Consider the following 22,009-nt stretch of genomic DNA (forward strand, 5'->3'; position numbering starts at 1 on the left):
TTTCTAATGTAAACTGCATGCATGCACACACACACACACACACACACACACACACACACATATAGCCATAGAGGCTATTTAAAGTAAGTGCAAATAACAATAGATGCTATTTACACTAAAATGATGCTATTTTCACTTAGTGTAAATACCATGTAATTGCTATTTACACTAAGTGAAAATATATTTTCTTAGCATGCAGAAGCGTTTTTTAGAGATATGCTATTTACACTAAGTGCAAAAAGCTATATATTCTATTTGCCATTTATACTACTTATTGCAAATATTGGCAATTATCTGCACCTCAGTATTGTAGTACATTATAAAACCATACGCAATAAGTTAGTGAGTGTAAATTTACATTTTAATTCAAATGATTAAATGAATTGCCAACTTATTGGGACAATAAAGCCCTCCCTACACTAACCCCCCAACCCAATACTTTATTTTCAACTTTTTGATTATTTAATTTGTTTTCATTTAAAGTAAATGTATTTCTGAAAAAAAAAGTTTGCCAAAAGGCCGATTCGAACCTGGGTCAATCTGCCAACAAGGCTTTTTGCACTTAGTGTAAAAAGACACTCGGTATATGCATATATATATATACAGTGTGAATTTCAGCAGCGTCATGGCATGAAAACCATAGAAGCAGAAAGGATGAGACTCCAAAACAAGCCTTTGCATGTTGCATTTCACAGCTGAATGTGTTAAGATAAGGAAATCGGTCCGGGGTTTTTTCCTCTTTTGTTTTTCGTTTTTTTTTTCTAGCAAAGCAAATTGTCTTGTTTCCGGGGGTTCATTCATATTAACACGCAGGATGAATCTATGTTACTAATGCTAGCTATTTAACCCCCCATACCTTTACAAGCTAAACAAGCATACAATAAAATCTTTGTTTGGTTGCAGTGTGCTGGAAAGCCCCGAGCATTCATTAGTAAGCCACATAAAATTTATAAGCACATCTTCCATCCCATGCTATGCGGAAGAAGCCATTACAGTATCTTAAAGGTGAAATGTTATGTGATGTTAAAATACTTAATACCCAAATCCAACCATTATAAAATTGTTTGTACAGGATTCTCACACCTTTTAACCAATGAAATGACATGACTTTTCCAATTGCTTGTAATTCCTTTGAATTATTGGATTTTTTTTTTTTTAATACATATTGTGCTCACAAAGAACTAATTTGAGCAAAGAAAATATTTTGGAGCTGGGCATAACTAGAATAATGTCCTATATGTTATGCATTTCTCATTACAGTTACTCTTAAAACAATGTTTCACCCAAAAATCTATATTTGAATATCCATTTGAAGTTTTTTCTGCACCTGGTTTGACGTCCAAATTTTATCTAATGACTGTTTGTGATCCAATTTGAATGTGTGCAAACTTAATTTGCACAGATTTGAGAACTTATATTCACTGAATAAACACTTAAACTTTTATATTTTCCAAAGAAATCTATTTTATAGGGCTAGAAGCCCTAGAATATATAGTGCATGATTTTTCTGACTACTTTTCCTTTAACAGTTCTCCTCATTTTAGCCAGCATATTAGCGCAATGGCTTAATGTGTTTGAGCACATGCATTAACCTCTAGGCCACAGTTCTAATAGAATATTTGAGACTCATATGCCTGGTGAGTAGTTCGTGAGTACATGTACTTAAATAGTGATATCCTGATTGAATTTGTGACTTGGCTCAACGAGCAAATCAGCATTTTTAAGCTTTTTAAGGCCTGGGAATGTGACGCATGACATTCACATGAGAGTAATCTGAGGAGGAAGTAGGAAATCCATTTGCGCACAAACCAAGAAACATTTATCTGAAATATCACACCTGCTCTTATAAAACAGTTACAGGTGTAATGTAAATGTGTAATTTATCTCAATGCCAATCAGATCATGTCAGCGCAAGCACTGATCTCCACTCCTTCACAATCCAAAGAGCCGTAATTCAAGCAGCATGTCACCTTTCAGCTGTCAGGAGGAGTGTATGATCACCTCCACAGCAGCTGAGATGCCCTTATCTCCACGCTGTCGGAAGTCTGCTGCATGTGTTTACCTTGTCTCATCCTCACACTCTGATAAAAAGGCAGCTGCTCAGAGCCGTCTGTCTGACTGAGCCAAATCATTACCTGCCTTTAATCTTCTGCTCTGATACTGCCTGTTGTGGGTAATTACTACAGTGCCAAATCAACTTGTTCTCACTTGCATTTACAAAAAATTAAACAAGAAGAAAAAAAATCACATCAACTGCTCTGATCCCTTGGCTTTGCAAAGATTGACTCATTTTTACCTCATACTTATAATTAAAATTTTCTCTACTCCCTTATGTTCTTTCAACTCAGATTATGGGATATGACGTGTTTTAATATCGACCCGCTGTTCCACAACATGTCCGTGGATATGATTTGGTTCCATGACCGAGCCAAGGCCAGACATTAGTGTTTCATTTTTCAAGAACAGAGTAATTAGAAACAACTCAAGCATCTCCCACATCAAGCCAGGGGAGCGCATTGACCTATACAAGCTGTCAGTCATGGCAGCTTATTTCCATTTTCTTCGTTTTTCTGTGCTCACATTCAATCGACTTTCCTAAGGTTTCAATAGGAGTTTGTGTTGCTTGTTACACTATTGTTCAAAAGTTTGGTGTCAATACATTTTATTTAATTTTTTTGTTTCTGAGCAAAATCTTTTAAGACTGAATTTATTTGATTAATATTGTTTTATGTAATTTATTCTTGTGATGGAAAAGCTGAATTTCCAGCAGCCAACTCTCCAGTCTTCAGTGTAACATGAAATAATTTGAATATGCTAATTTTGTACTAGAACATTTCTTATTATTATCAAAGTTGAAAACAGTTATGCTGCTTAATATTTCTGCTGAAACAGCAAACTTTTTCCCCAGGATTTTTGGATAAATATAACATTCAAAAGAACAGCATTTACTTGAACTATAAATCATTTGTAACGTTATAAAAGTCTTTACTGTCAATTTTGACCAATTTTTGTGTCCTAACTAAATAAAAGTATTCATTTCTCTCAAAAAGAAAATCTTACAGAGGCCAAACATTTCAGTGGAATAAATATATAAGAAAACATGTCATTTTGACCCAAGGTGCAAATATGGCTGATCGTGCTCCTATTCCTTTCTGTCATTATGATTAAACTGGCACTAGAGACTACAATGACATCATGAACTTCAAACAGCTACTAGCATTGACTTGCATTGCTTTAGACAATTTTGCTTTGATGATGTTGTTCTCGTTGCTATCTGAGGAAATATGGGTTGCCTAAGAAGAGGTTTGAAGGGTTTTCTAGTTTAAATTCCAGCTGGCCTGTATCCGAATCTGACTGTTTGACTAAAAGAGCAGCTTGTCTCTGACCCCCTCTCCATGCTTGGCAACATTCACAGGCCGGGCAGATAGAAAGCTGCCAAATGTGTTTGAGGTGTGGGGTGATTTGCATAGGTGAGCACACGTCAGGGCCTCCCAGTACAAATGGGCCACTGTGAACCTCCTCCGCTCGCCACTAGTAAATCAACACAGATACACATACAAGCAGTCCTCAGAGCATATCCTCTAGACTAGGATCTGGTGTTTGAATTGCTCTTACTGTCATTTGCGTAGCTACACATATCCCTTTGTTTCACACATTCTAGAGACAAATATATTTATCATATAATTTCTGAACACTGCTCTAGCTTAACCAACTCAAAAAAAAAAACCTTAAACAATGCTCATTTTATTGTTTTGTTTATGTCCAAGACGGGCAAATTTGATTTCCCCATCTTTACCAACACTTTGTCTTTATCTTAAAATCCTGATTTCTTTTTTTTGAAACCATTTCCATAATAGTCAGTTGCACAACCAAACGGCAACTTAAAACACGCCTAAGAGATTTTTAGACCAAACAAGGGGACAAGACTACAATCACTGTCTGGTACCGTCAGCTGAAACCGAGCTTCACATGTGGTCGTAATAGGTCATCTATTAACCGAGTCTTTACATAACAACCTCAGATCTCTGGTACCACATTTGGAAATCTGCCAGTGCTTCCACCCAATTCACCTGAGAAGCCCCAGGGGTCTAGTTAACTGGTTTGTCATTCACTCCCACATGGAGTGTCTTTTAAAATAGCAGGCATTGCTTAAAGGAGAAGTTCACCCAAAAATATCAATTCTGACTTAATTTAATTGTCCTTATGTTTAATTACTATTGTTTTTTTTTTCATGTAACAAATTTCACTTTAGTCATTCATTTTCGCCGATGTAATGCTGTCATTCTGGCCTAATGCAAGCAATACAAACATGAGGTTGAGTAAATTATGACGTTTTATTTTTGGGTTAAATATTCCGGTAAATATGAGTATAAAACTGATTTTGGGAGGACTAGATTATGAAATCAATAAGTAATGTATTAAGTTAGTCAGTTGCTCAGACGTTTTCTTCTTATCTGTTGCTGAGCAACGGACACGACGACATCGTCAGGCCAAATCTTCACTAGCAGAACAACCGCTAGAGGACACCAACACCTAATTTACAGAGAACTCACTCGATATTCTCGCTCAAAATAAGAAACAGCTCGATATTATGCAGTTCAAAGTGTAAATACATACATATACTACTCTCACGAAAGATATAGTAAGACAGTGTGCGTCAATCAGGCATTGTGCAATTCGCGCGCATACAAACGTTTCACAGAGAACCGACAAGGTTGAGTCTCTTCTATTCTACCTTATATGGAAATAGTCACCAACGGCTAGTATTTAAGAACTAACAGTATTCTTTTGTTTTTATTATGGAAAAGGTGAGTCTTTGGGTCATGGATCGGTGAGCTACATGTCAGGAGACCAAACGGCCCCCTGATTGACAGGAAAGAGAGACTTTAATGCCGGTAGTGACCTGAGTGACAAGAAACAGCTGAGTGTGTGTGCACACACATCTGGAGACCCGCGGGGCTTCACACTAGACGGCCATATGCTGTAACTCACCGTGAGTCTAAAGTTGTTAGGTAAAGTGTGGTGTTTCTATAGTTCAAAAATGCAATTACCTCCTGAATCATTTCTGTTCATTCAGGCAGTTTTTTCATTAGTCAAGTTATTCAATTCAATAACGTACATTAAAAGGTCACGCACACTCAAATGTTATCAATGCTTTGGATTTCTGAACTTCTAATTGTGGAAAGTAAAAAGTCTAGGCGGTTTAACCGGAGACTTGCAATGTCTGTCGGAAATCTATTAAAAAAAAATCTTTCTTTTTTTGTTAGCATTAATTTTGTCTGGCAAACCAAAGTCAGTATGGTGCCGAAAACATATCTGTTTACTTGTGAAAAGAAAAACAGGGAGGACCACTTCAAATCCCCCATAATTGTTATTTAAAAAATATCTGATGTTTTGACAGCACGTATTTTCGTACTTTTTTTCTTCATGGTTAGACCTTTTGACATTTTGTAGTCATCAAATAATTTTGTTATAACGACTTTCAAAACATATAAAAAACGATATGAGTATGAACTATTCATTTTTTTTTTTTTTTGCATTTCTCATTTAAAAATATTTTTATTTGTCATTGACCTACACGCGCATAGAAAGTTCACGCACTTTCTTTGCTTTCTATTATGGAAGACTACATTTAATTCATGCGTACGCAGCTGAAAAAAGATTTTTTCTGAATTCCCCGTGTTTTGCACATCACAATACTAGAAATCGACATTTTATGAGTCTATACCAATTAAAACAAATCCGCGTACTTTAAGGGCATACGGAAATGCGCAAACATACTTACGGGGACGATATGAGTTGATTTATTTCCGTTGCTGTTAGAGAATATTCACAAGTTGTGTCATTTGCTCGAGTCCAGATGACAGAAGGTAAACCAGCGATCTTTGTAGAGGACGTGGAGCTGTTCAGTATCCAAATAGCGTGAGCCAATGGGTCAGCATAGCGGAGACGCAGAAAGCGAGTCTGAATCCCAGCTGTGATGAGTAAACATGCAGTCTGCATTCAGTTAAAGAGCCTGTGTGTTCAGTGCGCTGACATGACATGAGCGATACTCTCCGCTGATTGGCTCAGACGCGTGGCCCCAACCAGTCCCTCCACACACTCACATTCTTGCTCCTGCTCTCTCACTTTCCGAGGGGTCCAAAGTAAATTAAACATCAGCGGACGATGTTGTGATGAAATCAGTCTTAACCCGTTCACATTCGAATTATGTTCTGGGGACAAATGGTCCTGCTTTACTTCTACTGTAAATGCAGCCATAATTGATAATCACTAAAGAACATTCATGAATATATTTTTTTAGTTATTTCCCATTTTCATTATCATACATTTTTCTGAACAGTAGCAATGTCTAGATAACTATACATATGGATTTAAAAAAAAATCTCTGTGGCAATTGTTCAGTTCAAAATTATTTCTGCAATAGAATTGCAAGGGAAAAAGTCAGAATTGTGAGATGAACTCAGATATAAACTCATAATTGTGAGAAAGTCAGAATTATAATTTCTGAAATATAAACAGAATTTTTACTTAGATTTTTTACTTTGATTTTTTGAGTTTATATATTCTTTATGTGAAATAAATTGGGGGAAAAAAGTGAAATATAAACAGAATTGAGAGGAAAAAGGTCAGAATTGTGTGATAAAGTCACAATTATGTTATTTTTATTTTTAATTGGATTTCTTTCTTTTTTTTGCCTATGGCGGAAACAAGCTTTAATAATAATGTTATTCCGTATTGTTAAAAATAAAGTATATAAGAAGTCCTGCACACTGATGTACTTCTGCACATTTCTTTATTTATTGAGAATAATATAATCTTATATCATGCACACTTGTGTATATTTAAATATAAAATGTCAACATGCACCACACCAGACTTGATGTCAATGACAAGACATACGCAAACCAATAACACTTTATGTTATTGACATCAAACCTGATTCAACAAGTCTTGACGCATCATATTTTCAGGGCAAACAGCACCCCAGTTGTCTGGAACTGTGAAAGACTGGCAAGACAAGGGAGGCAGGGAGATTTACAGCACTGTTGAGGCTCCCCAAAGTGAAGTAGCTTGCTTAAGGGCACTTAGACTCCATCCTTGCCATGTTTAATTGATTATTTAAAATTAAAGGCAGAACTTTGATTCATATTAATCAAATAGTTATTGCATGTCTAGAATTCCCATCTTAGATTACTCAAAGTGCAATTATTTACTCAAAGTGCAATGCATTAACTGGAACGTTGACAGGTTAATGCTACCCAGCTGAGTTTCTTCAGCCAACAGTCTCGTCTGTCCTGTCCGTCAGTACCTAGTTACTGTGTGTTTGCGTTGAGACGTTCACTTTACAGCTTTAGAGTACAGAAACATCAATTTTCTGACACCTTGACAGAACCGGCTCCGCAGCTCTCGACAGCAGACGGCCTGGGCCCCTGATCTAATTCGCAGGGCTGCCCCTAACGCACATACACAGTGACAAAATGTTTTCGACCATACATTTTAATCTCAGGGGCTTATCTCCCTATTCATCATTAGTCTGCACACACATTGACACACATACATACACACACCTACCACAACTGAAAACCTATAGTCAGCTTGTAGATTGTTTTCTCTCCCTATCTCTGATTACTCTCTCCACCTGCTCTTCTCAGACAAGGACCCCTAACTGTGCTTTAGGCCCACAGACAAATGAAACACTAATCCTGTTTACAATTAATTTCAATTTGTGGTTTAAAAAACATGCTCATCAAAGAATTTGACTATCAAAGACACTCTGTGCATGAATTAGATTTTTTAATTTTAAATATATTAATAGACAAGACAAAAAAGCAATGTCACATCATTGGCCCTTTGTAGTAGAACACTGTCAACATCAACATCCTTTTTTTTTACATACTGCAGGTCAGGAGCTGCTGTCCAAACTGCAATTGATTTCTTTGTCCTTGTTGCTTCAGAAATGGTGTAAGATGGCTTAAAATCCAATGAACTACACTTATGTTTCACAGTGAAGTCTTAATCAATCTAGCTAAGAACCCTGCCAAAAGTAGCGAGTGATTCAATTTCATTCAGGGTGTAAGAATTTCAGAAACAGATCCACTCAAATAGCCATGACGTATCATGTAGCACATGAGTTATATGTTGTATGCGTGTTGATTCAGGGTAAATCACTCCTTCACACTGTAGCCAAATCGATAGTCTGTGGTTTGGGTTGTGACCCAGTAATCCATTTTGTAGCATGTGAGAGTGTCAGTAGGTTTCCAGACATTTCAGATGACTCCTGTCTGTGTAAAACTAAACCTAATGGATTCTTTTCATTTCTTCCCTGCATTTTCAACCTCTGGCAAGAATGCATGGCAAAAAGTCATTAATTTTTCATTAAGAAGTAGGAGGGGATGTTAACTTGTAAGTCAGACCAGCACCAGTTATGCACCCTGGTTTCTGTGTCCCACACACTTAAACTCTGCCCTTTGACAAAAACAAAGTGCCTGTTGATGTGCAGAGATGAGGGTCTCTTATTATTCTGGGTGAACCATATACATGCAGCCTGAGTCAGATAAAATATCCTACTTTCTATTACACACACACATATACATATATATATATATATATATATATATATATATATATATATATATATATATATATATATAATATAGCGTTTGCTTTTGTGTTTTACCAAAAATATGACTGCATCTTAAGTCTGTTGGAAAAGTCTGATCTCCTTGAGAAGCCATACAAATTGTTGTATGCCGTACAGGATGAGTTGTGCACCTAAGTGTAATAATTATGTTTAGGAGTCTTGAAACACACACACACACACACACACACACACACACACACACATGGACTCGACTGCCCCTGCCATTTGTTATTTTTGTCAGACCTGTGATGGAAATTCAGTGTATTCTTGTTCCTCCTTAATCCCTTTCATAAGTATTGTTGCTTCAGTTCATTCCTACCGAGTTCACTTCCAATCTATCCTTAATTAGACTCTTGGTGCAGGATCCAGACTTTCTCTCAAAACAGGTCAAGCACACTTAAGTTCTTCACTGCCTGGCCTGCCCATCACATAAAGTCAGTCTGGTCCCTTCTGTGCCTTATTAGTGAGGCTTTAATTAGCATTGTTCTCTGGACATAATTGACAGAACGGAAGTTTGCTGCACATACTGAAGTCAGCTGCTCTTTTGGGGTCCAGATACAGATGATTTCAGGGGACTTAATGTCAAGGACTAAATACTGAGCCAAGGGTTTGAAAACCTTCCTCAATTAGGTCAGATTATCCTTGTATATGTATGTATGTATATATATACATATATACACACACACACACACACACACACACACAGAGCCTTGCGAAAGTATTGATATCCCTTAATTTAATTTTGTTATGTTACTGCCTGATGTTAAACTGCTTTAAATAAAAAAAAAATTCCACATCAATCTACACTCCATACACCATAATGGTAAAGCAAAAAACAGGTTTAAACATCTTTGCAAATGTATTTAAAACAGTTGAAATTTAGCTCAGGAGCATTCATTTTGCTTATAGATGTAACTACAGTTCAAGTGAAGTTAACCTGTGGCAAAATCAACTGAATAGGTATGCTTTGGAAAGGCACACATCTTAATAATAGGTCTAACAGCTAATAATGCATATCAGAGCAAAAACCAAGCCCTGACGTCAAAAGAACTGCCTGTAGAGCTTAGAAACAGGTTTGCATCAAGCCACACATCTGGAGAAGAATTCAGAAAAGCATTCTGCTTCATTGAAGATTCACAGAAGCATGTAGTCTCTGTTAACCTAATGGGAGAAATTTGAAACAACCAGGACTCTTCATAGAGCTGGCCAAACTGAGCAACTGATGGAGAAGGGCTTTGGCTTGAGTGGTGACCAAGAACCTGATGGTCACTCTATTTGAGCTCCATGATCATATTTGGAGAAATCTACAAAAGAACAAACATCTCTGCAACACTCTCTTCAGTTGAGACCATAGACTGTATAAAAACAGGTGGAGACGCATGAAAACATACGTTGCATAATTTGCAAGAAAGCACCCAAAAGACCCCCAGACTGTGAGAAACAAGATTCTCTGGTCTGATGAACCTCAATTTCAAGCATCAAGTTTGAAGGAAACCAGGCACTGCTCATCACCTGCAGAGTACCATCCCAAATGTAAAGTGTGCTGGTAGTTTCTCAGCAGCAGGGACTGAGGGACTCATCAGAGTAGAAGAAAAGCTCAGTGAACCAAAATACTGATAGTCTTAATGAAAACCTAGTCCAGAGCATTCAGAACCTCAGATTGGGCAGAAGGTTCACCTTCCAATAGGACAATGAACCTAAGCAAGAGTGGCTTACAGACAACTCTGTGAATGTCCTTGACTGGCCCATCCACAGCCTGGGCTTGAACCCAATCAAATATTTCTGGAGAAACCTGAAAATTTGTGTCCGCACCCATCCAACCCTGAAAGAGCTTGAGAGGTGAAGAGGTGAGTAGAAGAAAGGCAGATAATTGCCAAATGCTGATGAGCAAAGCTTGTTGCATCAAACAAAAAAAAGACTTGAGGCTGTAAAGGTGCTTCAGCAAAATATTTAGCTAAGGGTTAGTGTTTAACTTCTTTTTTTTTTTTTTTTTTTTTTTTTTTTTATATACATTTACAAAGTGACAATTCTGTTTTTGCTTTGTCAATATGGTGTATGGAGTGTAGATTGATGTGGGAAAAAAGTAATTTAAAACGGTAAAAAAGGCAGCAACATAAAACGTGAAAAAAATTAAGGTGAATACTTTCGCAATGCATTGTGTGTGTGTGTGTGTGTATATATGTATATATATATATATATATATATATATATATATATATAATTGTGTCATATTATTGTTTTACTGTATTTGTTATCAAATATTTTTACATGACTACCACTAAAATTATGCTTTATGAGAAAACTGCATATTTAAACAATCAGCATCATGATAGAGTTGCAGAAATCAGTGTGCAGGACCAGGCTTGCTCTGTTTCTTTGGTTCCAGTTGAGTACAACTGAACTGCTGTGGAGTTTTTCATATAATGAGTTTAAATTGAGTTTTCCTTTCCAGTGAACTCAGAGGCCAAGTGCTGCTGGAGATGTTGTTTTAGAGTTGTGGGACTCATGGTCACACTTTATTTCCAGTCTTTCATTGGCAGTTAGGAATTCTGACAAGTGGTTTTTCACCTGATTTGTGTTCTTTATCATCATTGACACTGCTAAATTTCTTTACATTTCATCATGCTGCTGACTAAAACCACAGCATCAACTCTGGCTGTAAATGCCAGATTAACACCATTATGTCTCTTGACACTCTTTAAACCAATATTAACCCAATGGATTTCAGTTCAGTACTTATGAAAGCACCTAAACCAACAAAACCTAGGGTGAGAATATCACTTATACTTGGAAGAGTAACCGGAACTGTGCAAGATCATTGATTGGAATGTAAAACATATTTTGGGTGGTTGTGGACAGGACCAAGCAAATATCTAAATTATTTCCTGCTTGGCCTTGGGTGGTAGAATAGCATGTTTGGGTAGGATGGGGGGTAGGGCAGGGTCTCATCTTCTGGGCTGATGTTTACAGAGAAACAAACAGTGACAAAGAAGGGGACAAAATGAAAGAAAACACCATACCACCCCAAGGACTGTCTCAAACATATCTCCTCTAACTACATGTGCACTTGATCACGTGCTTCTCTAAATTTTATGGACAGTTGTTTTCTTTTAAAACCACTAAACGGCACATTAAATACCTTTGTTTTACCACAATACATTTTTCATGTTTCTGGAAATAGCTGCTAATCTCCAGCATGTGTCGGTTGATCTTGATTTTCTCGTTTTAGACGCTGAAGCCAAAGGCTTCTTGGAGTGAAGGTTGTTTTCCCATCTTGGCAGAGAGGAAGTGGAGGGCGTCACAGAGCTCCAGGTTGTCTTGAGGAATGTCACAGACATATAATAGAGCCAAGGGCCAAATAGAGGCCAGTGAGTCGAGATAGGAAGGAGAGAAAGTGGAAATGGAAATGTGGAGAAGAAAATTTAGAGAAACTGAGATTTTGAACATCAAACTGAGATTCTCTTAGCGTTAATAAGGGCTGAAGGACTTTTGGTTGTGTTGTTTTGTTTGTGCTCTTTTTTTGTTTTGTTTTACGTTTTCTTTTTTCTTTTTTGTGTGCTCTTTTGTTTTCTTTTGAGTTGTTTTTGTTTTGTGTGTGTGTGTGTGTGTGTGTGTGTGTGTGTGTGTTTTATATTGATTCGTTTGATCTGTGAACAAGGACCCAGAAATACAGTTTAAGCCAAATCTTCATTTTCATCCTCTTTCGTTTTCTTTTTTTTCTTAAATGTCTGAACTTTAGTGATTAAAAAGTTATTTATATACAATTTCGATATAAAAATTTGTTTTAATATACTGGTGAATTTAGAAAAAAAAAAACCCTGTTACTCTCATCAGATCATGCAAAGCACATTTCAATTATGTGTAGCCTCTGCAAGTACTCAGATTTAAAATGAACCAAAGGATCCGAATCCAAAGCAGATTTTGGGAAGAATAGCACCCCTCTCCCCTGACAAATGGCTTTTCTCATGTTTCTGAGATAAGCCGGCCTGTGAGACCTTGAGCGTCTCTAAAAGGCTGTCTGCTCCAGGCTGAGGTGAAGATCAGGAGGAAGTCTAGCTCTCCCCATCAGTCTCTCTGGGTCTGAACTTCTGCCCCTCTCCTGATCCCTCTCTGACCCAGCGGTCACAGGACGCTCTTATGGGAGGGCTTTGCTTTTGCCGTGAAAGCTGGCAGCCGTGAAACCCTGAACCTCTATCCTCCTCTACCTGTGACCACCCACAATCACTGGATCTAAAGCCGTGTTCCCACCGCTGGAACTTTCCCCAGGAACTAGGGACTTTGGCCTGGTACTCAATGTGTTTCCACCACAGGAACCAGGATCTAAATAAAGTTCTGGGTAAACAATTGACCCTCAGAAAGTCCCTGCATGCGAGATAGTAATTTTTAATTTTTCAAAGGTCCGGAACTTTCGGGAGTGGGACTTGGGTGCTTAACATGCTGATTGGTTAAGTTCACCCAGCGTTGTGATTTCAACCACCATTTATTCGGATAATTTTCTAAATATTACTGTTATTGTGTCATGAAATGTTTTTAAAGTATTTCAGGCGAGAATGTAATTGTTTAAAAGTCAAATCTGTGGTTTATTTATAAAGACAGCGCCTATTTAAAAATGTGTTTCGACGATTTTGGAGACTATCAGCTCCAAGCGATCATGTTTACTGACAAGAGCCGCCTCAACTCAGCTAGTCCTTCTGACATTTGCTGCTGGCTCTGATGTCTCTTAAGTGGTGAAACATAAAATATAATTTGGGTAAATCTAACAGGTAATCTTTGGTCTTTATTCAATTGATCTATTAATATGTTACAATAAAAATAAGAGGCAATTGATATAATATTTTCTTTCATTGTAATGTAGGCTGTATATGTTACACATTTCCCTGAACTACATTTCTGCACCTATTAATATGTTTAAATGAAAACGAAAGAGACAGTGGTGTTTGATATCATATTTCGTCTTATTGTAAATATACAGTGAGGAAAATTGTAGTAGCCAAGGCGAGCTGACTAATGTTATCAAGTATGCTGCTGTTTGCAGAATAACCGGATTTACGTCGTCCCGTCCGTGGTAGTTCACACTCCAGAGTCGAATTTGCAAAGTCTGAACTACCGAGAATTCAAGTCTGAAAATTTGCTATCTGCCTAATCTTCACGGTACTTTAGATTACGGTGGAAACGCAGAAAGCAACAGGTCTGGGGGGAAAATATTTCCTGGGAAAAAAAAGTTCCTGGTAGAATAGTTCCGGGTAATTTCAGTGGAAACACGTCATTAAAGAGAAATAGTTCATTGATGTTCTCATGGTGTTTTCTTTCTTGCATTCTTGATTTCTTGCCTTTTTTGTGTGTCACTAACTAGTTAGTTAGTTACAATTCCGCTTTTATTTCCCAATCCCATTATGCCAGTATGGGCAATTTCGATTGGTTAAAAGGATAATTGTTTAATTCGACTGTTTGGAGTTTGTTTGTTTCTTTGCTCTCTCTGGAGTAAGTTCACCTCTCTAGAGGAGTCATGTCTCATTTGAGGTCAATTGCATTTGCCACGCCATATGATTTGTTGCTTTTTGGGTTAATTAACCCCTAGACGTCTTGTTTTTTTTGGATTGCAGGTATATTTGTCATAAAACATTATTGTAACTACTTTTCGGGTTTTTGCAAAACATGATTATAAATCATATTTTAGGGTTGAATGTTTCCTTTAAGGATTGTGTGACAACACAGCAGAGGCTACATTCATGCACATGCCTGAGCCTGACGTTGAACCCTGTGTTTTATAGTTCAGTCGGTTAAAATGAGTGCATTACAGGGCTTAATGATAGATCCTGCAGTAAGAAGAATTGTCATTGTCTGTGAACCCAATAATGCAAGCCTGGAGCAATGAACACCTTTTTTCAAAGTAATCAGGGTTATACATTAAGTTAAGCCTCAAATGACAGGTAAAAGAAAACAGACTCTTAAAACTTGTTTATTTTCTTTACTTTTATCAGTTATTACTATATCTGAAATTAATCTTTGATCCACTGATTGATTTTCCAGGGTAATTACTCTAATCTATAGGAGTTTCCAGGCTGGCAATACAGTTTTTGTCCCTGTAGTTAAAAGACAGTTCCTGGAGAGACATCTGTTGAACATGTGCCAGACGGCCTCTGTCCTCACCTCTAGGAGAAGCTTTGAGAAATGGGTGCTCAGGGAAAACCCTCTACATGAGGCCTTACTAAGACCAGCCCTTTCCCTATGTCCCTGAAGCAGATCCAGTCACAGAGGTTTTCTTCTCTCTCTCTCTGTTTTGGTCTATCCCTCATTGTAACTGCGTGATAACCATACTTTAATCTTTCTCACTCATTATGTCAGCCTTTCTGTGGAATTTGGGTGCTTTATCTTTTCTCCTCCTCTTTTTCTTTTCAAACACATCTATCATTCTTTTGTTACTTCTTTTTTCCAGATTCAAGTTGTTCTCATTTCTTTCTTGCTTAAATGTTTGCTCATTATTTATCACACACACGCATGCATGCACACACTTACACACACACAAACAGACACATACACACATATACATTCAAACAAGTCAAAGTTTGGAATAATTAAGGTTTAAATAAATATTTTGCTGTTTCACAATTCCAAGAATGCAAAGAACGGACTTGTGTTCCTCGTGGAGAACGGTCATGCTAAGCTTCCTTGGAAGAACGAACTTGGAAGGACGTGAGAACACAGAACGCACCATTATGAGTATTGCGATGTGCTGCGTTCTTGCTTAACTGATCGCATAGTCACAGCATAAGCAGCAGTCAATGAACCATAAATATAACATAACATTACAAACAAAAGTCATAATTTATTAAAACATTTTCTACTATTATAGATATTATTTACATATAATTGTACTGTATATTATTTTATTTTACAGCGTTATATGTTTAACTATTACCATGTTAAGATTCATTTTAATATGCCAATAAAAATACTGCAGACTTTCTCCGGGTCTTATAACTATTAAAATTAAGCAAAACAAAATGATAAATGTTTACCTTCAAGAGCCGTCAAGTATTTGCGAGAGCGAGTTTAAAGCTTGCAGGCTTCCATACACTGTCCGCCCGCAGCATCTTCTGGGATTTCTTATGGCTCGATTCTCTCAAGTCTGCACTCAATGCATCCTTGATATCAAGAACACATCCGTGCACTTTCATGAGTCCTCTGTACTTGCGTTCTTGAGAATTGGAATTGAACTTCGATGGTTAATGATGACGTAAAGCAAGAACACAAGGATGCAAGATCGCTGAAGAACACATATTGAGAAACAGCCTTTATCTATATCTTTGTTCTGTTCTTCTGTCTGGCCCTCTTTCCAAGATTTCCCAAACCATTTTCACTTTTCAGTTCATTCTCCATCTACCATTCCAAATAGCGTGCACGATCCTCTGTAAAACTTGATGTTTATCTACATGCATCAGTCTGTTCAGACGTGTACTTATTCTTATCTGTCTTATGTGTCATCTCCCTGCCACACACATACACAAACAAGAAATGACACTGAACAAACCTGTAGGAACTCCAATGCATGCTCAGCACTGTAACTGTTGACTGAAGTGTAGCCAGGCCAGAGGCATTTAGAAACACACAGTAGTGTGACATGAAGCATTAAGCATCACCGTTCTAAACATGATCCTTGAGCAGAACACCTGTGCTGTTCTCACTAATAAGTTACACAAAAACAAACAAAAACTATTTCTTCATTGATTGCTGAATAATTCAGCATTCTTTCACCTGCAAAAATATCTGCTTTAATGTGCTGTGCTGACACAATTTTAACATGCATTTCGAAATATGTCCAAATATTACATGATAAAGTAAGCTTGGTTAAACACATTTTGAATGTTGGAATGACATAAGACACTAAACAATACTAAACTAAACAAAACACTAAATAAAACTAAACAAAAGACATAAAACAAAACTAAAAACTAGACAAAACTGAACAAAACACTACACAAACACTAAGCAAGCCACAAACAAAACTAAATGAAACACCAAACTCTAAAGCAAAGCGCTAAACAAAAATAAACTAAACAAAACACTAAGTAAAACTAAACAAAATAACTAAACAAACACCAGAGAAGACACTAAACTAAACTAAACTAAACCAAATAAAACAAAACGATATGATAGATAGATAGATAGATAGATAGATAGATAGATAGATAGATAGATAGATAGATAGATAGATAGATAGATAGATAGATAGTTTAGAAAACACACCCCTCTTGCAGCTGAATAACTGAATGATATTTCCTATCTTAACTCATTGCAAAAGTGTCACAGACATAGACTGATATATTTTTCCCCAGTGAAACGTTTTCCTATAGCAGAGAATAGCAGTGAAAACATAATGGCATTATGATAAATGGGTGTCTATGTGTATCTAAAAGTGTTAGTGCTTAAAGTGAGGTGGCCTTTCTAAGTGCTCAGATAGAATGTTGTCTGTGTGAGTGCTGGTGTGTGTGAGAGTGTTTTGTTCCCAAAGGACTGTTCACCAGTCTCTCTCTTTTTCTCTAGGCTACACCTGTCCTTGCCATCAGGATCTCTAATTAATCACAGAGGACCTTCTCCCCACTTTCTCCAACCAAGTATACTTTCTCATTGCCATATTTGGCCTGACAGATGGCTTCATAGCGACTACTTACAAACAGACAAGTAGATTCTCAACTTAACACAGCACTATGAATATAAATGGCATCGTTGCTGCTTATATCAATCATATTCTCCAGACAAGGCACTTGGTCATATTCAATGGTCTGATCTCAGAGATTAAGTGGAAACTAACCACACTGAAATGGCAGTTACTTTAAACAGTGAAAATGCCAGAGGCACATCTGTGTTTAAAAGCTTTTAAACTCTGTTAACCAGATTGGAAGTGGCTTGTCACCTCAGGCCTGAGGTAGGCAGCTTTTCGGTTTCCAAAAGCATAGTGGATTTCCACAACCGAGCATGGCATCTCTCACCATCCCCACAACTATGTAAACACAGACCTGTGCCAGTGTAAACAGATGAACATGTGTAGAATATAATCTCTACTCCTTCATAGCGATTTGCACGGCTCGCAAAGTATCCTGTTGGATAGGTGCACACTGTAAAATCATTACAGTAATTCGCCCTCTCAGTGTGCTTTATTTCAGTAATTGAGGTTCTATGAGAAGATAAAAAAAAATCTGCAAACCTTTTACAGTTATGTATCTCCAGTGAAGAACTAACTTTGCAAATTTATAGCAAATTGGTGTCATGAAATTCAGTGCATCCCATTTCTTGAGTTGCTTTTTATTAATAATAATTTTGGAATAACAATTGTTTTTGGAAAAGTGTGCTTTTGTCAGTAATTGCATTTAGTAGTGTCAGAATTTACAATGGTCGTAGGAAACACTATAAAATGCTCCAGAACTTCACTATATGTTATCTGGGAATCTTCCTTCTATAATTCATAGATATTGATCCACTAGCAACCTCAATGTAGATACCAAGCTGTACAAAATACCATGCAGCCACATTTCCTTCCTTTCCTGATGAAGAATAAAAAAATCAACAAACAAATCACCAAATAACATAGTGGATTTCCAGCTCCCAAGGGGTTCAGATATTGAATCTGTTTAGTATTTTTAATGTGAAAATTAGCAGTTGTATTATGCCTTTTTTTTATTTCATTTAATTTCATTATTTAATTTCATTTAATTGCAGTATAGTATAGTATAGTAGTAAGTATTCTTGGCATTCAGCTTTTATTAAGCAATGGCCAGACCTAATAAGTTTTACTTTATAATAGTATATAATAATATATTATAATATTATAGTGCATTGAATATAGTTTGCTGTAATTTTATTTTTCATGAACCGTAGCTAAAATTTCAGCAGAACTTGACAGCCTGTGATCATCATTTCACTGTATGGAAAAGAATTTAGTTTTCACAGGAAAACATGCAATTTGTCTCTCATGTCACTCCAAATATTTTATCTACAAAAATCATGCTAATTAATTATTAAAGATATTATCAAAGGAAAAAAAAAGTTAAACATCTAAGTGGGGAAGGTGCCAAATTAAAATGGCATGACGTGACTTGTGACAGTGAAATTCACTATGATCTCATTTTGTGTACAGTGTTGACCTGCACTTGACCTGCTCTGGGTTCTTCTGATCAAGCTTAAAGTGTCAGACTTGACTCTTGGCATGTCTCCTGTCTGATTCATCACTGACACAAAATGTCACTTCACGTTAGCTTGATTTAAAGACTCTACCGCTTCTTCAGAGCTCGTCTGGTTTGGATTGATGACCAGATGATGTTCTCAAGGCTTTGCAGCAGTTCTTTCTAAATGATGTGTGGGGTTAATAATACACTATTTGGGAGCTCTGAGGATAGAGTGGTATGTAGCTTTGTCATATGTTCTCCTCGTGGTGTAGATAAACATTTTGACACTGCTGTCCAGGACACCACGTTCTCTCATTCTCATTCCAGTCTCTGACTGCACATGTCCTTGCAAATCATCTGTCACGATGCCCCTATGAAAGAATTCCCACCAGTCTGGGTCTCGCCAAATGGACTAGCAGCCATGAGAATGGGTGAGACCTCTGGCGCCTTTCAGATACACTTCATGCCGGCATGCTATCTGAAATGGCGCCACCAACACACCTGATGTGTGACATTTGGATATGAAGAAGTGACTGTTGTTTTAAAAACATATTTGAACATCCAAATATCACAAGCCGCTCTGGATGCAGTCGTCATTAGCTGATAATAATGATAAGAATAATAATATTTCTTCAGCACCAAATCAGCATATAAGAATGATGACATTGAAGACTGGAGTAATGGCTTCTGAAAATTCAGCTTTGCATAAAATTACATTTTAAAATCAAATCAAATAGAAAAACACTATTTTAAATTGTAATGATGTTCCAGAATATTACAGTTTTTGTTTTAATTTTCATCAAGCAATTGCAGACATGGGGAGCATGTGCAATATATATACACACAAACATTTAATAAATATTGTTTTGTGTTGTTTTAGTATATATAATAACATACTTGTGTGATGGTAAAGTAAGACTATATAGTAAGATTGAGCTGCTTTGCATTGTCACAGCATTAGCTGTTTTTAAAACTTTATTTGATGCAGACTTGATCACATAGACACTAACATTACTAGTTTCTGGCTTGAGACCAGTTGGTTTTAGGCACCCTTGGTGGAAAAGGGGCGTCTCTGGCCTGCATCAGTTTAATGTACTTCTACAAGTCTCTGCTGGGAGCAAGAAAAATTGCCCGGGGAAGAGAGAGTAAACCCTTAAGGGTTTTTTGAGGACACATGTTATATGAGTGGATAAATGGAATGGTGTGTTTCTAATCCACGAGTCAAACATCAGTCTGCTGAATAATGCATTTAGATACACCATAAGAATGAGAAAAAAGAAAGAGGCTGACCAGAAGAGAAGAGCAACAACAAATGAGACCCACAAAGATGCTTATCCTTTGTCAACAAGCTTCAAATGATCTAGCCTGATGAATACTACATAAACAACTCTTATCATATGAACAGAAGAGCCCTTATTTTCATTGTTTATTTAGCCTTAATGACTACAGTCATGTCCAACACCCCCTTCCATTCCATGAATCACAAACTAGATGCCCTTGAAACAAAGAGATACACATTCCACAGAGACTAATATACCCGTGAGTAACCACAAAAATGTTGCCGTGGGCTCATGGACTCCCTGATGTTTCAGTGCATTATGGGAGGTTGAACAGCATCAGAGATTGTAATGAGAGTCGGAGCAGAACAAATAGGCTTTCTAATGCTAAAGTTAGAACTACAGTGTGTTTTTCACATTATAAATATATGTATTTTCCCCTCATCTCTTTTTGGCAAAGTGGAGACCATCGATGGAGCCAAGAGAGGACCTGGGTGAGGGGGAATTGGATTTTGCAGTTGCCGGGTCCTCATGCTTTTTGAAGCCAAGAAAAGCAACCCAGCTGAACAAATGTGAGCGAGGGTTTTAAACAAAGCATAAACAGATCTCAGGGCCTCCAGACTGCTCCTACCAGTTTGAAATGAAAGTCTTTATCATGGCTGCCATATATAACATTGCTGTATGTTTCTCCTGCACTTAGCTTGACAGCTAAGGAATACACCATAAATCACTTGTTACTTATTACTAAAATTAATATTGTTTTGACAAGACTCTCCAATTGCTAAAAACGCTTGTGTTGGATGATGAGAAGGTAGTGGCAAATATGAAATCAAAAAAGTTTTTTTTTTCTTTTTTTTTTATGGCACAGAAGCTACATTGTGTTATCAGCCATCTTTTCTCAGATTTCCATATTAACACTTAACATTAAATACAAAGTATTTATAAAAGTTTATAAATTAACAGCTAGTCAGTTGATCAAAAGTGACAGTAAAGACATTTGTAATATTAGAAAATTTTTAAATAAGGACTTCCTATTCATCAAAAAATTATTAGCAAGAAAGTATCATGCAAAGGAAACTTAGCTTTTTTCAATGTTGACAATAATAATAAATATTTCTTAAGCATATCAGTTACTGACAATTCAAATATATTAAAATAAACACACACACATCTTATGTGTTATTGACAAAAAATGACAATTTTAAGGGGGAATATGGAAGTTTAATGTTTTTAAAACTAGCAAATTTTAAATCAGGATTATGGAAGCAACGTTGATGGTGTAAGAAATAATCCTGCAATACTTCATGACAGATTAATCATACAACAAAACAACTGGTGGATGTGTATTGGATGGGACTGGCTCTTGATTAGAATGAACACTAATCGTTTAATTTGACTGTTTTCTTTCAGAGGTCGTCCGCTCCAGAGGGAAATAGTGGCGACACCCCAGTGGCTGAGGAGACAGAGGCGTTCAGTAGACTAATGGGACTGACTTCATCATTAAGAAGGTGGACAAATCATTATATACACCCACACATTCATTAGAGAGACACAAATCTGCAGGTCTGCCTACATTTGTCTGAAAGAAAAAATGCATTTCAGATACAATTTGTTTAAAAGATCATTAGCTTTGTTTATTCATTATCATTTTCACATTAATGTAGTAAAGTTTTACATTTCTAAATGAAGTTCATTAAAATTTTCCGTAAAGAAGGTCCAAGCAGAACCACTGTTCCCCCTAATAAGAGTCACCCCATCACCCTAAACTTGTCCCTTTAGTGTGAGCAATTGGATTAGGCCGTTGGTTCGTGAAGTGTCAGAGGCTAAATGGATGGCTAGGCACCATGATGGATGAACATTGCCAACAAGGCATCTTTCCATCTGACAGACCAACATACATCATCTATTAGCCTCATTTTTGGCAA

General features: G+C 36.9%; 1 protein-coding gene and 1 long non-coding RNA gene across 3 annotated transcripts in view; one reads left to right on the forward strand and one right to left on the reverse strand.

The window, feature by feature from the left end:
- Nucleotides 1-6,010, reverse strand: part of LOC132098879 (prickle-like protein 1) — a 22,590-nt gene extending 16,580 nt beyond the window's left edge. Inside the window, exon 1 of one of the 2 annotated variants that reach the window (XM_059505146.1) lies at nucleotides 5,786-6,010. The gene's annotated coding sequence lies outside the window, so the exon portion shown is untranslated. Of the gene's footprint in view, nucleotides 1-5,781 lie in introns of both variants that reach the window. The other variant, XM_059505147.1, reaches the window with a different exon arrangement.
- LOC132098881 (uncharacterized) lies at nucleotides 4,322-20,656 on the forward strand. Its single transcript, XR_009422990.1, has 3 exons — nucleotides 4,322-4,714; nucleotides 4,809-4,895; nucleotides 20,545-20,656. It is a non-coding gene; the product is annotated as an uncharacterized LOC132098881 (long non-coding RNA).
- Nucleotides 20,657-22,009: the final 1,353 nt, after the last annotated feature.

This window comes from Carassius carassius, chromosome 22, assembly GCF_963082965.1.
Source record: "Carassius carassius chromosome 22, fCarCar2.1, whole genome shotgun sequence".
Classification (NCBI taxonomy): domain Eukaryota; kingdom Metazoa; phylum Chordata; class Actinopteri; order Cypriniformes; family Cyprinidae; genus Carassius; species Carassius carassius.